Source organism: Chinchilla lanigera, unplaced genomic scaffold (assembly GCF_000276665.1).
Source record: "Chinchilla lanigera isolate Chin_1 unplaced genomic scaffold, ChiLan1.0 scaffold00060, whole genome shotgun sequence".
NCBI lineage: Eukaryota > Metazoa > Chordata > Mammalia > Rodentia > Chinchillidae > Chinchilla > Chinchilla lanigera.
The window spans coordinates 3,889,417-3,906,808 of record NW_004955461.1 but is presented as its reverse complement, the minus strand read 5'-3'; the positions used below and the strand labels follow the sequence as shown (position 1 = coordinate 3,906,808).

Sequence of the window (17,392 nt, the reverse complement as noted above, 5' to 3'; positions counted from 1 at the left end):
GCGCCTAGAAACTCAGTCTGCAGTGTCACCGGGGTCTTTGTTCTCGCGTCCTGGCCTCCGGAATTGGGTGGGGTCTACCTGGCTCTTTGCGCGCTTTTCGGCTGGGAATCGCGGTGGTATGAGTCCGGCCCACTCTCGGACCCAGGAGCCCTGCCGCTCCCGGAGAACTCCTTAATTAAATTTTAAAAGTAAGAATTTAGACTGTAGGATAATCATTGGTAAAAGACACAAACTGAAATTAGATAACATAAAAAGATACACAATAAAAACAGTGTGATAGGTAGTTTCTGAGATGATTCCTGAAGATCCTTCTCTTGTGATATTCATTCCCTGTGTAATCTCTGGAGTGTGGGCTGAAATTACTGGCTTGCTTCTGATAAATAGAATATGGCAGAAATGATGACATTACACTTCTAACATGAGATTTTTTTTAAAAAAAATTATAGTTTCCACGATGATATCCCCTCTCTCTATCTCTGACTCTCTGTGTCTCTACCTCTGTCATTCCCTCTTGTCTCTGTTTGTCTGTTCCTGTCTCTGACTCTCTCTCTTTCTCTTCTCCTCTCATTATTTTCCCTGGGGAGAGCATGCCCCTGCCATAAGATATCCAGGAAAGCCTGCAGAAAGCCTGCCCTACGTGATGAGGAACTAAAGCTCTTGAGTTTAACTGGTGCTGAAACCCTGAGCCTGAGTCTCACCAACAGCCATCCAAGCAGAGCCCTGAGACGACTGCAGCCACGGCCAATGGCATCACAGCAACCTCATGCCAGGCCTCAGAGCAGAGTCATCCAGCTAATCTGCTTCAAAATTCCTGACGTCCAAAGCTGTGAGAAGACAAGCGTTTGTTGTTTTAAACTTCTAGGCATTGGAGCAAACTTGCTTCACAATACTTTATAGTCATTACAAAGTAAGGATAAAAAGCCTGAAGTGGCTATGAAAAACATATAAATTAGGAAAAAAAATTTATGGGTAAAATCAACAAACAATTATAACAGAGATAAAGAAAATAATTTCAAAATTTAAAGGGTCAGTTCAAGAGAAGAATATAAGAAACACATCTATACCTAAATAATAGAGCTTCAAAATATTTGAAGGAAATATTGATGGAATTACAAGGCAAAACATAAAATAGTATAATAAAAAATGATATCATACTTCATATTCAGCAATATTTAGGTTGTTTTGAAACATACTAATTGGTTCTTGTTTTTTGGCTAATATCAAGTGCAGAAAAAATAGTAAATATTTACATGATCTGAATAATATTATTAACAGTTATTATGATTTAATTATGTAATGTCTCCCAAAGAATAAACCAAGTAAATGAACACAGCCAAGCTTCCCAAAAGACAGAGAGAAAAGACTCATTTATATCAAATTAGAAATGAAAAAAGGTGAAATCAAACTGATACTATCAAAATTCAGATGACAGTAACTACTGGAGCATGAAAAATTTTATTCCAACAAGTTGGAAATTCTTGAAGAAATGGAAAGATTCCTAGATGTACACAAATTACCAAAACTAAATCAAGAAGATGTGAAATCACTGAATAATTTAATAATTAGCAATGAAATTGAGGCAGTAATAAAAAATACCAAATAATGAAAGTCTAGTACTCAACGGGCTCACTGCTGAATTGTATAAAATTTTAAGGCTGTTGTAACACCAATACACCTCAAGCTCTTCAATGGACTGGAAAGGGAAAGAATGCTTCCAAATACATTTCAGTAGATCAGCATCACTCTGATTCCCCAACCAGACAAAGACACAACTACAGAAGAAAAAGAAAAAATGAAACTACAATCAAATTGCTGGATATAAGTGCAAAGATCCTCAAATAGAATGGAATGCAAGAAGTAGAATGCAAGGCTGGGAATATAGCTCAGTGGCACAAGTTCTTGCGTGGCAAGCACAAGGTCCTGAGTTCTATTCCCGGTATAAAAAACAAAAAACAAAAAACAAAAAACAAAACCCAAGAAATAGAATGCAAATAGAAAACAAAGAAAAAGAATCAGACATCATGACCAAGTAGATTTCATTCCACAGTTGCAAGGATGGTTCAACAGACACAGGTTAATAAATACAATTCACCACATAAACAGAAGAAAGGACAGTAACCACATGATCATATCAATAGATGCAGGAAAACCTTTTAACAAAACTCAGGAACCGTTTATGATAAAAACCCTGAAGAAAATAGGAATAGAAGGATCTTACCCGGATCTGATAAAAGCCCTTTATGACTAACAAATGGCCAAAATCATATTAAGTGGAGAAACACTAAGCTTTTCCTATAAAATCAGAAACAAGAAAATAATCACTGTGTCTGCTTAACATAGTACTCAAAATGTTAGCCAGAGCATTCAGGAAAGAAAAAGAAATAAAGGGCATGTCTATAAGAAAAGAAGAAGTCAAATTATCATTATTTGGAAGTGATATGATCCTCTGTATAGAATATCTAAAGAATTCTACTATACAAATCTTCAAATTAGTAACCAAATTCAGAAATATAATAAGATACAAAATTAACACATAAAAATTGATAGTGTTCCATACATCAATAATGAACTTACTGGGAAATAAACTAGGTAAACAATAGTATTCACAATAGCATGACAAAGAATTAAATAATTAGTAATTAACCTAATCAAGGAAGTGCACAAAAACTGCAGTACTCTGAGAAAGAAGACTAAAGAGGTACATCAGAAAATGGAAAGATATCCCTTGTTCCTGGATAGGCAGAACCAACATTGTTTAAAAAGGCTGTCCTTCCAACACTGTTGTATCAAGTAATGAATTCTAATTAGGAATACCTGTAACATTCCTTACAGAATTAGAGAAAACAATCTCAAAATTTATATGGAACCAGAAGAGACCCAGAATACCAAAGCAATCCTGGGCAACAAAAAATGGGCATTGCAACCTGACCTGAAGTTGTACTACAAAGCTACAGTAATAAAATAAAGCCTTATACTGGTGCAAAAGCACATATGTAAATCAACAGAACGGAAGAGATGATGCAGAAATAACCGTAGATAAATTCAGGTATTTGATTTTTGACAAAGGGGCCAAAAACTTACATTGAAGTAATGATAGCCTCGTTAGTAAGCGGTACTGGGAAAAACGGCCATCTATACGCAGAAGATTGAAGCTGGACCGATACTTCTCAGCATGTACTAAATTTAACTCAAAATGGGTCAAAGATCTGAACATTATAATAGGAAATGACAGACCTACCGAAGATAAAATCGGTAAAACTCTTGAAGTGATAGCCATAGGCAAGAACTTTCAAAATGGACCTCCAACTACACAAGAAATAACAACAATAATCAACATGGGATTATATCAAATAAAGAAAACTTTTACCTGAAAAAGTAGGCAATTAAAATGAATAGGTAACTTCTCAGTATAAGTACAAATGGTCAATAAATATATGAAAAAAATCTATAACTACTCTGGATCAAAGAAACGCAAATTAAAATAACACTAAAATATATTATGTGAGAAAGAACAGCAATCATAAAGAAATCAAGTGATAGCAAATGTTGGCATGGCTGTGGTGAAAAGGAACACTTCTGTATTATTGGTGGGAAAGTAAACTAGTACAACTACTATAGAAATCATGTTGAGATTTCTAAAAAACAAAACAAAACAAAACTATAAATAGAATTTCTGTTTAACCCAGCTATTCTCCTTCTAGTTATCTTCCCAGAGAACTAAACACATCATATTACACTGATACATACCAATGTTTCAAGGACAATAATTAATAATTGCTAAATCTTGAAAGCAGTCCATATGTCCTTCATAAAGAAAATGTTTTACCTGTACCTAATGGAATGCTACTCAGCTATAAAGAAGGATAAATTTGAGACATTTATAGGAAAATGGATACAGCGTGAAAAAATAATGTTAAATGAAATAAATTAGGCGCACAGCTTAAATATCAAATGGTTTCCATTTTCTGAGTTTCCAAAGTACACCTAAAGAGAAAATAAAGGAATGATCAAAGGAAACAAGGACATAGATCTTCTGCAAGTGGAAAAGGACCAAGAGACCAAAGGTGTGGGTGGAATCCATCACGCATATGTATCAACCACCCACAGTGAATGTAACCCTCATATGTCACATATATGAAATAAAAAATTAAAAATAATAATGAAAATGGGAAACACATCTAGAGATGGAAGAGAGAGGCAGGTTAGGAGGTAAAGGGAATAAAAATAATCAAGATGTGTTAAATGCATACACCCACTCTCTAAAATGAATGCAGGCATCATGTACTGCCAACATGTATTAATAAAATAAAAAAAAACAGAATATACTAAAGTACGAGAGATGTAAATAAAGCAAAAAATGGTAATTTGCATATTTAAGTGCATATATTAGAAAAGTAAACAATCTACAAGAATTAAATAAATTATCCCCTAAATAATTGGGGATAAGGAGGGCACTCTAAATAAAAATGTTAACAGCAAAGAAAGTAACAGAAATCAGTCAAAGAGAAAATAACAGAGAAAAAGTCAATATTAAATGACTGTAACAAATCATTAAAACCAATAAAACTTAGCTAGCAGATAAAGAAAAACAATAATTGAAACATGAATAAGACACATTACTAGAGTTCTAGATATTAAAAGATTATTTTTGACAGATTTATATCAATTAATGTGACAAATAAAATCAAATAGACTAATTAACCTTGAAAAGCACACTAGGTTCAAGTTTCCAAAAGATGAAATAGAAACCATGTGTAACTTTATGTCTACTAAGCACACACACAAGCACACTTTCACACAGACACACAGACACACACACTCACATTTTTCTCAGATCTCTTTATTGGTCAGTTAACACAAACACATGAAATTGCTTTTCCAAAAGTAGAATGTGAATACTTCCTAATTTTCTTTGCAAACTAGCATAACCTTATTAATAAAACTATAAAATTATTAAAATAGAAATTATAGATCAATATTCTTTATGGTTTTAAGTGTAAAAATAACCAGCAATTGTTGTCAAATTTATTTATTTATTTATTTATTTTTAAAATTTTTTATTTTTTGCAGTACCGGTAATCAAACTCACGACGTCGAGCTTGCCAGGCAGGCACTGTGCCACTGAGTTAAATTCCCAGCCCTTTGTCAAATTTATTTCATAAAGCTATGAAAAGCATTTTATGTTATGATCAGTAAACTTTTTATACTGAGTACAAATGACTTAACGTTTAAATCAGTAGTATGTATAGATTGTAATAATACCAGAATAAAGCAGAAAATATGATTTCAACATATGTTTAAAGAATGACAAAATTCAACAGTCTATTCATGATAGAAACTCTCATCAAGGAAGGGAGAGAAGGGACCATCCTCTGTCTGACAAAGGACAACTCTAAAACATCTGTAGTTATTTTTATACATAATGAATATTTTTCTTCCTAAGATTGGAAACCAGGAGTAATACTCTCACCGCTAGTATTCAAAATTGTACTAGAGGTCCTAGCTACTGTATAAAGGCAAAAAAGAGAATTATTTTTGTTTATGTCGTATAGGCTGAATAATTACTTTGATGATGATATACAATATATTAACTATAGTTATTCATTCATTATTTTGGTATAAAACTTTGCCTTTTATAAAACAAATTATTAAGAAGAAATGAAATATATAATAATGGAAAATAAAACTGAGTTGTCTCACTTGCAGACAAGATAATGTATATGTTGAGAACTATATGGTTTCTAGAAAAACACCTGTGAGACGCAATCACTGAACTTCGCAAGTTCCCATCATATAAAGTTTCTAGAAAAAACTTCAATCATACTTTTGTGTGTGAGTGGAATTTGGAAAATTAACCAAGCACCAATCCCATTTCCAGTAGCATAACCTGTCTGATTCTGTTGTCCTTAAGATTGTTACCTCAACTATCTTAACCCCCAGATATTGCCTCTAAAATACCTCTACGTGTTTCTGTCCCTAGCATCCCATTCCAGCCTAACTCCAATGAGAACTTCTAACAGCAGCACTTCTACTCCATGCTAGGAATTTGCTGTAGTTAACTTATCATCACTGATGATCCTCCTTGTCAACTAGCTTGTGGTTAATTCAGCTCTAATATTTTATTTTAACGTCTACTTCCTCAGACTACCTGTGGAATGGAGTTAGGTCGTACCCTATGGGGAACAAATAGAAAACTGGTATTTTTCCCAGGCAGTTTCCTGGGAAGTGTGGTCAGGTACAAGACGTATTAGAGACTATGGAAAATATGACTGGGAAAAGACACAGGTTGAATTTCCATACAATTACAATAGGAAACAGTTGACTGTTACTGTACTCTAAATTGTGGGTAGTCATCAGCAATGTTCTGACTTGCAGCATAGGGACCAGGAAGTTGCAGTCCTGAAATAACCAGTCACTGAGGGTGAGCTGACACTGAGAAGACAGGTCATTTTACAAGAGCAATTCCTTACATCAGACCAGTTATTAGGGAGAAAACCAACATACAGATGGCAACAGCCACTACTCCAAAAGCTAGTAGGATGAATATGTCAATCTGCATCACTTGTATTAATCTAAAGCATACCACTGAGGAAGTAGCCCCAATAAGAGCCTGTATGTTTAGCATGTGTCAAGGCCTAGATTTCGTCCCCAGTGCCATAAAAAAAAATACAATAAATAACATAAAATAATTACTATCACAGGGATTGTGGTTACTATGCTTTATTCTTAAGTTTGTACATTGATATCAAAATTACCAAATATTCACCTACTTCTAAATTTGTAAAATAATATGGCCAAATACTTTACAGAGCTACCTTATAAATTTCCATTCAGAATTATTTCGGTGCATCTCGATTCCTTAATTACCTAATGCCCTCTAAAATTACAATGTTGCATATCTTTATACTTTATTTTGCAAGTCAAGATATTCAGAATAGGGGGTCAGGGATATAGCTCAGCAGCATAAGCTCCAGCCTGGCAAGTGCAAGGTGCTGAGTTTGATAATGGTACTAAAATATAAATATTCAGAAGATAAAATTTCATGTACGCTGGACACGTATGGATATTTTATTGTTCTTATTCCCTAAAAGTATAGTATAACAGCTACTTACATAGCATTTGTATATATTGTATTATATTTTATAAGTAACCTAGAGATAATTTCATAAAGAGCATGAAACTGAACAATGATTATAAATAAATACTAAGATACTTTATTTAGTGGACTTGAATAACCTCAGATCTTGGCATCTGCAGGGAGTCCCTGAGTGAAATGCCCATAGATATTGAGAGACAGCTGTTGTTTTTCCACATGGACTATTGTGTGGGATTTCTTTTGTTTCGTTTTATTTGTGAGATAGATTCTCACTATTCAGTGGAGGCTCGGCTTTAACTCACTGTGCCCTTGCCTCAAACTAATGGCATTCATCCTGCCTCAGCCTCTTGAGAGCTGGAATTGCAGGCATGTGTCACATGCTACATAGACTACTGTGATTACCTAAATGATCACTCTTTCTGACACAGGTAGTGGTCTTTGCCCAATTTAAAACCCCATAATACTTAAACATATCTGGTACAAGCTTGTAAAAATGTACAGCACACAACTTAGATTTCGTACACATGAGAACTTCTCTAACATCCAGAGAATGCTCACCATAAAGCCATGACACTATGGAAGTGTCCAGGAATTCACATTACAAGGACACAGTCTTAATAACTCCACCTCTAACCCTAACTCTATCTCTAACTCTAACTCTAACCCTAAACCCAACCCTAACCCTAACCCTAACACTAACACTAACTCTAACCCTAACCCTCACCCTAACCCTAACCCTAACCCTTGAGTAGGTTAGATGTAACTAGATGATTCCTGTCTCTACACAGGTTTACAGACTCCTCTCACAAGATTAAATTATCTATTGCGGGAACTTGCTCGATTCATGTTTTGTTGAATTTTTTGCCTTTTCCTCTTTTGCTTAAATTGTCTTCCCTTATGCCAGGGCTTTCTGAGACTATGTCCCTCTCAAGATATTAATATTTGGATATGGCTTTGGGAATCTGCTTATTGGGAATCACTGATTTGATCTTCAGCACATACCTTTTCTGTGTTTCCATATATTTTCTATTCTTGTAAAGACAACTATTAGAGCTGACCTTAAATATAGGATCTTATCCCAAGGTGCTTATATTAATTTTACTTCTAAAGACATTAATTCCAAATAAGGGCATGTTTTTAGGTTCTAGTAGACACAGCTTTGGGGGCCACTACTCAATGCTCTATAAACATTCAGTGCATTCTCATGTATTGCATTGTTCTCTATAGCTATAGTTAAATACACCTGATCTGCAACCCAAAGACACTGCTGAAAATCAGGATCTGACTGTGCGAGTAACTGAGTTACAATGAAGGTTGACTTCTGAGCCCCACCAAGTGTTCTGTGTTAAATTCTGTGCTCTAACTTGGAAGGGATGGGTCCCTGAGAGATAGATTGGCAACATCTGGATAGATATATTGAGAGTCATGAACCTGCACATTCTTTTGTGCTATCTACCTGACACAAAGAATCCCTTCCCCAGGCCATATCAGTCTCTTTTTGTCAGAATATTGTGAAAAGACTATATCTGAGACTCTAGAAACAGGGCTTATCTTGCTTAAGATATGATTCTATTTCCTCACTGCTTTGCATAGTATCTTTCTTACTTTTCTCATTACTGAGAAAAACTACCCAGCACACACAAGTTAAAGGAGGAAACGTTTATTTTGGCTCACAGTTTGTAGAGGTTTCAATCCAAAGTTGTCTAGCTTCAAGGCAAGCTGGCACGGCAGAGGGACATCACTGAGGAGAAACAGTCCATGGCAGAGCAGGCAGGAGGCAGCAACAGCAAGCAGCAAGCCTGCATTTTTTTCTGTCCCTTTAAATTCCATCAAGGCTAAAAGCATACTGGGTGGTCCCAGGACAATGCTAATCCAATTATCACAACCTTAATCCAAATTGACATATCATAAAACTAGTCACTTCCCAAAACCCCCACCGATGAGCACATGAGGCTTTGACAGGACATCTAGGTACAAGCCGTAACATGTAGACTAATGATTAGGGTAAAGTCTTAGTACTCTTATATTGAGAAATCACTGTTTCTCACTCAGGAAAATAGGGATTATTCATCAATGAAGCTTCAGAACCTAGTTACTATGTCAGTAGCAATCCAAAAAACATGTTTGGGGTGGATTTTGAGGCTGCTGGAACAAGGAATGTGGGATATATATCTAAATAAGAGTTAATCTATTAGTAAGGGGGACTCTTCCCACGACCCAGCTTTTCTTTCTTGCAAGTATACATGACACAAATTGTAACACACTCAGAGGAGTTGTGTTTGTTTGTTTTTGTTTTGGATACAGGGTCTCACTAAGTCACTACATTGTCTAGGTTGTGCTTGACCTTGTGATCCTCCTACTTCAGCTTCCCAGAGTGCTGGGATTACAAGTATGCATTGCCATGACCACTTGGTGAAGTTCTTTAAAGCCTGGAAAAAGCTAAAAAGCCTTGTGTCCACAGACATAGCCCTGTTGTGAGGATCTGTGTCTGAATTCATTTTGCCATTTCTTTCACTGCCAACTGTTGAAAAGAGTATTCTTTCTGTTGAACAGCCCTCCTTCCTTTGACAAGGATGAGTTGATACATTTGTCCAGTTCAGTTTCTATTCTATTCACTTACTATTGGTCTATTCGTTTGCCAGTAGCACACTGTCTCCATCACTGGGTCATCATGCTAAGTCCAAAAGTTAGGTAGCCTCAGTCCTATCTTTGAGCTTCTTCAGTTTTGTTTTGACTTTTGTGTCTTTTTTATTTTTTAACTTCTATTGGTAAAATTTAGAGGTACAGAGTGATCATATTCATCACAGGGAATTTGCTCCTGTGTACGATATATCGTGATTCCTCTACTTTCCCAATCCCCTCCCTCCCTTCAACCCCTTTTCATTTAAAAATCTTGGTTTCCACTTTTCCCTTCTTATATTATTTTTCTTTTCCCTTTCTTCCTTTACCCTCCCCCTTTCCTTAGCTCCCCTTTCTCTTGAACCATTTCTTCCTATTTCACAATAATTCTTACAGTCTTTGGTCCTTATTTACACTTAAGGTTTCTCACACCAGAGAAACAATGTGATATTTACACATATGTGTCTTATTTATCTCACTTAGGAGTACGGTCTCAAGGTTCATCCATTTACCTAGAAGCGGCTCAAGTTTATCCTTATTTATGGCAGAACAGTACTTCATTGTATAAAACAACACATCATTTTTTATCCATTTCTTGGTTGATGGGTATTTGGGTTGTTTACAAGATTTAGCTATTATAAACTGTGCTACGGTAAACACAGGTGTGCATATATGACTGTGGTATGATGTTTTTAGTTTTTCTGGGAAGATAGCAGGAAAGGAATAATTGGGCCAAATGGGACTTGTAGTTTTAGGTTTTGGTCAATCTCCACATTAATTTCCACAGTGGTTGCACCAGTTTTCACTCACACCAACAATGGAAAAGGGTTCCTTTTTTCTGTACCCCCTCCAGCATTTGTTATTGGCTGACTTCTTGATAATAGCCATTCTTTCTGGAGTGAAATGAAATCTCAGCATTGTTTTAATTTGCATCTACTGACTGCCAAATGATATAAACATTTTTTTCATATATTTATTTGCTGTTTGTATTTCTTCCGCTGAGAAGTGCATATTCATCTTAGATGATCATTGTTTATTTGGGTCTTTAACTTTGGAGGGATTGAATTTTTTTCAATTCTTTATATATTATAGATACAAGTCCTTTGTCTGATATAGGTATAGGCAAGATTTTCATGAACAAAACCCCTATCACATGGGAAATAATACAAAGAATCAACAGCTGGGATCTCATTCTATTAAAAAGCTTGTGCGCATCAAAAGTAATTACCAGTAAAGTGAAAAGACAGTCCACAGACTGAGGAAATTTGCTTCTTCATATAAAATCTAGGATCAGTTTAATGATCTCCACAAAATGATTTGCTGGGATTTGTGATTGAGATTGCCTTGAATGAATAAATCAAGTTGGGAAGAACTTATATGTTAATAATATTTCTAGTCATAAACATGGAACAGTGTTCTGTTGATTTATTTATTTGCTTTCTTTCTGATGTGAACCTATCACACATGTGTTACTTGTTTTTCTTTTAAGACAAAAGATGTTAATGTATATGTTGTTTTTTCTAAACTAAAACCTCAATATTCAGGTTTAATTGCAGTGTTGGCACTTTGTGATAAGTAAATGGGTTTGGGTTGCAGTTTGGGAGATGGTCTCTAAAAGGTTTCATCACTGTCATAGACTAATAATTAAGGTAAAATCTTAGCATATCTGCCCTGAGGAATCACTGTTTCTCATTCAGGAAGTTTTGCAGTTTTCTTCATAGAGATCTTGTACATTTGTACTCAATTATTTCAGTTTTGGAGATGCTGATATAAATGCCAAAATGTTTTAAATTCTAAATTATATTTATTCATTTATTCACAGCAGTATCATTGCTGGTACATAGTAAAGAAATGAACTTTTGTGTATTAACTTTGTATCTTTTTGCCTTGCTGTAATTGTTGTAGTCTTATCTCCTGTAACTTTGTTTTATTGATTCTTTGAAATCTTTTACATACAAAGTCATGTCACCTGCAGTTATGTGATTTTTCATTTTAGCCTAATAATACCATTCGTGGTTTTCTCTATTTGATTTCCAAATGTTGAATTAGATTTGCAAACTTGAAATAAATCCGACTTGGTCACAGTGTGTAATTACTTTTATGCATTGTTGGATTCCATTTGCTAATATTGTTGATGGTTTTGCATATGTGCTTAATGCTTATATTTCACACATTTTTAATCTATATATTCTAATCAGATTTTCTAGTTTGAATTTCCACAAAATACTATGAGACAGTAGATATACAAATAGAATACTCTTATAGTATTGGAGATTAGTCAGGGACTTTTCCAAAAGTCAAACAATAGTAGAGCTCAGAAGAAAATTTCTCACTGATTGCTAGCCCATATAATGATGTAGTATACTATAAACCTTTATATTTGCTATTTGCTTTACAATAAAAACTTATGATACAGAACACAAGGAAGCAAAATTTTATTTTTTTTACCCACTAGTCCTCCCATTTGTTGCAGACCAATATTGTGGTGTGCAAAGTGTAAATATCTTTACTTATCGAGGTTTTAATTATCACATCTGTATGATAAGAGGATTTGCATTTGAATTCTAAGTTACTTTCAGTATCTAAAAGCTTAAAATCCACACCCAGTTCCAATATTAAACTGTAAGATGATTGGGCAAGCAGCGTGCCCATAGGCACAGAGTAGCACTTGGCTGGGTCTTAAGACTCAGAGACTCTTGAAGCTTGAGTAGGTACCAGCAAGACTGACATGAAGGATATAGCCCAGGATAAGGGGACAGCACAACCAGTGCAAATAAATGTGGATAAATTCAAATAAATGAAACAAACAAGCAGCAACAAAACATCAAAAATAGAAGAAGAAAGCTGAAGTTTGGGTTGTTACATAAGAAGGTGTAAATTTTGTGAGCCTGATATGTGATTCTAAATGAAATTATTTCTTTTCAGGTTTTAGGGGAAAGAAATAGCAGCATCAGTGGATACAGAGTCAAATGATTTCTCTCCCAGGCTGCATCTGTCCTCCAGTTCTTCCATCAGTCTTCATCATCTCCCGGACTGTGTGCAGACAAAAATCTTCTGAGAGAAGCCAGGCCTCTGTCTGCAGTCTCCTACCCCATGACACGCTGTGCCCTAGGGCACTAGATGGAGCTCTATGGAAACATTTCTAGGGGTATGGAAGGTACTGGAGAAGAGGAGCTAATGAGTTTGCAGGATTGGAATCTTTCAACCGGAACTGAGCATTGCTCACAGGGACCCTGCCTCACAGAGGGCACCTTCTGATGGATGGCCTATTTCTAGACCATTGACTCTGTGGGTTATACATAGAAACACCAAGGGAGCTGGAGCCATAGGAGTCTTCCTTAGGTTATCTTATGCCAGAGACAGTTAAGGCCCTGAGCCTCACGCAGAGGCCCAGGGTGAAATGTCACCTTTGTCATATATAGCTGGCCAAGTTTGGGTGAGGTCTTTGATTTCTCTGAGAACCAGTGTCGTGTTCTCTAAAGCGGTGCAGACAAGTCCTCTTTCATGCAGCTGGTCTAAAGACTAAATGATGGAGACCGCAAATGTATAAGGTCTGCAGATAGGAACTAAATGCATATGTCTCCATGCAAGCACACACGTGGGTGTGGGAAGGCAAATGCCCTTGGTAATTAACAAGGGTTGAAAATGCTAATTCAGTCACCTGACCCCTCCTTTGTTCCTTAAACCTAGCAGCAAAGTGTTAGGCATTGGAAAAGGATAAAGTGAGGAGCATAAGAAAGCTTGGCACCATATCAACTCATTTCTAAATCCTCCAAGCATTTTTTTCATCATAACGTGTCTCCTTTTAACCTTGCAAGCCCAGAGATATTAATAGTAATGCTAACATTACAGCTGACACATAACATTGAGTGGCAAGCAATTTTCTAAATATTTTGCATGCACAAATTCATTTAAGCTTCCTAATGATACTACAAGATTGGTTCTATTATCATTCTTATTTTATGTATAAAGTCATGGAGTCATGCATAGAATAATTTTCCAATTTCACATGCAGAGAAGGGAGAGTTTCCTCATCTCTTCTAGGACTCCTGGCTAGATGGGAAGTAAAAGACGACAAAAGCAGGATAACAAGAGAAAGCCAGAACAAATTTATTCAGTCAGAATTTTCCATGACACAGGAAGCGTTAGAATGAAGACCTGGAGACTCAGGGAAGATCTGTTTTTATGCTTAGTTTTAATGAAGACTGGACAACCATTAAAAATGTGATTGAACAAAAGGTCCTCATGTAATAGTAATAGGCTGGATTTCATGGAGGCCTATGCAGATTCTTGTGGTCTCTCTGGGTAACATTCCTGCCTGCTGGGTATATGGTGGGATCTCTTCTGGGAAGTTTCCTGTGACCTACTATCATACGAGGGGAGGTGGAAAATTTTCTTTTAGATAGTTCTTACACAGAAAGCTGGGAGAAGGTGAGTCATATTTCCGGGTTTTATGGCTGGTTTTGGGGAAGAGAGATTCTAATGTCTGGGACCTGCCCTGGGGGAAAAGGGGACCAGGAAATTGAAGGGCAAGAGAAGGTCAGAACTATGTTGCTTGTGACACTCTTTCCCTCAGTTAAAGGGTTAAGTACGCTGAGGGCGCCTCATATACTGTGTTCTAACTCTGACACACATAAGTATTTATTGGCATAACCATGTTTTGTTATTTTTAATTTAAGTGTAATTTATTGTTAAAAAATACTAGTGGTCATATGAGTTGTTAGAAAAAAGTGTTATCAGAACATTTTCCCAGTGTTGCCACAAGCCTTCAGATTGTGAAAACAACACGTAAAACACGTGGTCTCTAGCAGGCACAATCAAGCAAAGTGTGACAAAACAAGGTATGCTTGTCGCTGCAGCTCAAATGTTTCATTCTGCCATTAGTCTTCCGATCATATCTGTTTTTCTTTCCTCTGTTCCACCTTGAGAGTTTATCAAAGAGTTTCAGTATTCCATTTTAAGTCCTCTATTGACTTTTGTGCTATTCTTATTGACTGAATGTTTGTTGGCTCCCAAAATCCATATATCAAAATCCCAATGCTCAATTGTGGTGGAATTAACAGATGAAGTCTTTGGTAGGTGATAAGGTCATGACAGTGGAGCGATCATTAATGGGATCGGAGCCTTTGTAAAAAGAGATTCCAGAGCTCAGTCTTTCCTTCTGTTATGTAAGGACACATTGACATGATGACTATCTGTGAACCAGAAAGCAGGGCTCCGGTAAACACTGAATCTCACGCTGCCTAGATCTAGATTCTGCCAACTTTCAGAACTGTAAGAAATAAATGCTGTTGTTTAAAGACACCCTGTCTACGGTGCTTTGTTATAGCAACACAACCAAGATAATTATAGTTCCTGGCATTGTTTTACAGTGGTTGCTTTAGAAAGGAAGATTATATGTATCACTAATCTATCATGTGATCCTTAAGAGTTAATGTTGCAGTACTTCACATATATTACACAAAAATAGTGCAACAAAATAGCATAGCTGAATTTTTTCTATTTTAAAGATAAAAGAGCACAGACATATTAACAGACACAAAGACATTTACAAAATAACAAAAAACAATACAAGCACAGCTGAGGTATGAAATTAGTTTGATGTCTCCAAATTAGTTGTTCATATTACCAGCTATAAGCATGGAAAGTTAGTAAAAAAAAAAAAAAAAAAAAAAAAAAAAAAAAAAGGAAAAAATTAGGCATTAACTGTTTCTTTCAATCAACCAATAAAAATCAGCAGTACAATTATCCCAGCTATTCATGTCTATACATATATATTTTTCCCCTTCTTTTTTCTTTTCTCCTTTCCCTCATCCCACTTGTTCCTTCCCTTTATTTTTTATTATCTTTTTTAAAGAAGTGAAAAAAAAATAAAAACTAGTGTGAGATCACCACCCATGTCCTCAGCTCCCTGTGTTTGGCTTAAAATTTAAAATACTTGATGGTCAATTGAAGGTTGTCCACAAACTCTTAATATCTTCGTTCTTCCTTTACTTACTGGGGTAATGATTTGTTTTTCAATGATTTATCCTTCTGAGTCTCTGACGTCCCCAGGCCTTCCTTATTTTCCAGCATCCCTTGTTTTTCTCTAACAAGCAGAGGTGCATGTGGACTTCCCCTCCCACTTGCCTGTGCAGCCAGACTTGAAGCAGAGATCCCTTTCCCACTGTACTGAAGGTGACACCGTATCCCTTTGGTGCCACTGCTCTCTGCCCTGACTGTGGCATGGGTGATCTGAGGGTACTGCCTGAATTCTGTTTTGGCTCAAAAAAGGCAAAAGTTCTGCTCTGTCACTCAGGGGCTTCTGATGAAGGTATTTGTATAAAACAGAAAATATGTATAATTTGCTTATTGGTGAATAGAAATGTGAAGATTGTGGTCATACATTGATCTTGAGAGTACAAGAAATGGGAAAAATCTTAGACACAAAAAATTACTTGAAATCTTTAGTGGATGGAGAGGAAGTGGGTAGAGTGAATGTCTGCATTTCTTCCAAGGAACATGACATCCTTCCAGCCTGACCTGCAAAATCCTTCACCCCTGTTGTTTTCCCTTGCAGTGGAAAACTGAGCCCTAAGACAGAGACAGGAAAGTTCAATGTTTTTCTTGGAAAATTCAGTATGGGGAAGTGTTATTTTTAACACCCTCTGGGCCTCTTTTTAACTAATTTTATACCTACCCTGACTTTACACAATGATATCTTTTCCCTTTGCCCCCTGATTTGTCTACTTCCTGTACTCACCAGAAGCTTACATGGCTTTCACCTTGGTCTCTGCCCAGTGGTTTCTGGTGAATGAAAGAAGGAAAAAAAAATGAAAGGAGGAGAGAAGAGGAGGGAGAGAGAAAAGGACAAAAGCAGGAAGGAAAGGCAGGCAGGCAGATAGACAGGAAGAGAGGAAACAGGAAAGGAGGAAGGAAGGAAGGAAGGAAGGAAGGAAGGAAGGAAGGAAGGAAGGAAAGAAGGAAGGAAGGAAAGCAGGTGGAAGGAGAGAAAGACACTGGATTTAAAACAAGCTTATTATGAGTCATGCAGTATATTAGGCCCTTCCATATACAATTGCCCATTCAATTCTCACAAAATTATACAAATAATAATAGTTGTGCCCACATAAAGACCCAAAGGCAGAGCTAGATTCTGTTAAACCTTTATGGTTATTGTGCCATCTCAGGAATGTTTATGTTTGATTGTGTCTCCCCCCCCCGCAAAATATTGATGGCCTCTGAGTTGGAAGAGCCTGTGCTAAGCAGCTTATTCAAGGAGTAAAAATGCAAATGAGACATGCTATGCACCCTATGGAGTTTACAGAAATACAGCAGATCAAGTGCAAAATTGACACTCACAATATACCACGGAGCAAGTCCTGAGAAGTACATAGCTCCTATGCTGTTCAGACAAGCAGGGCATCCCTGAAGCCCTGGGGGTCTTCATTGTCTTCTTTCCCCAATCTTATGGTAAGGCTCTGGCTAGCACTGGCAAGGAATTTTGCATCTGGACCCTAGCTTTAAAAATGTATGTATTCTAATTTGTTTTAGACTGGGGATTTTTTTTGCTGGGGGTGAGGTTAAGCAAGTTGTCTATGTAAATTTTAAGCTACTTTTGAACCACAGTGATAAACTTCCCATTCTTAAAAGTTGTGCAGACCATGTATTCCCGTGTTCTGAGGAGGACAGTTAATT

The 17,392-nt window shown here is 36.4% G+C and overlaps 1 long non-coding RNA gene across 1 annotated transcript in view; it reads left to right on the top strand.

Annotated features, from left to right (window-relative positions):
- Positions 1–15,019, top strand: part of LOC102006004 — a 70,634-nt gene extending 55,615 nt beyond the window's left edge. Inside the window, exon 2 of the long non-coding RNA XR_263078.2 lies at positions 12,641–15,019. This is a non-coding gene — a long non-coding RNA (uncharacterized LOC102006004). The remainder of the gene's footprint in view (positions 1–12,640) is intronic.
- Positions 15,020–17,392: the final 2,373 nt, after the last annotated feature.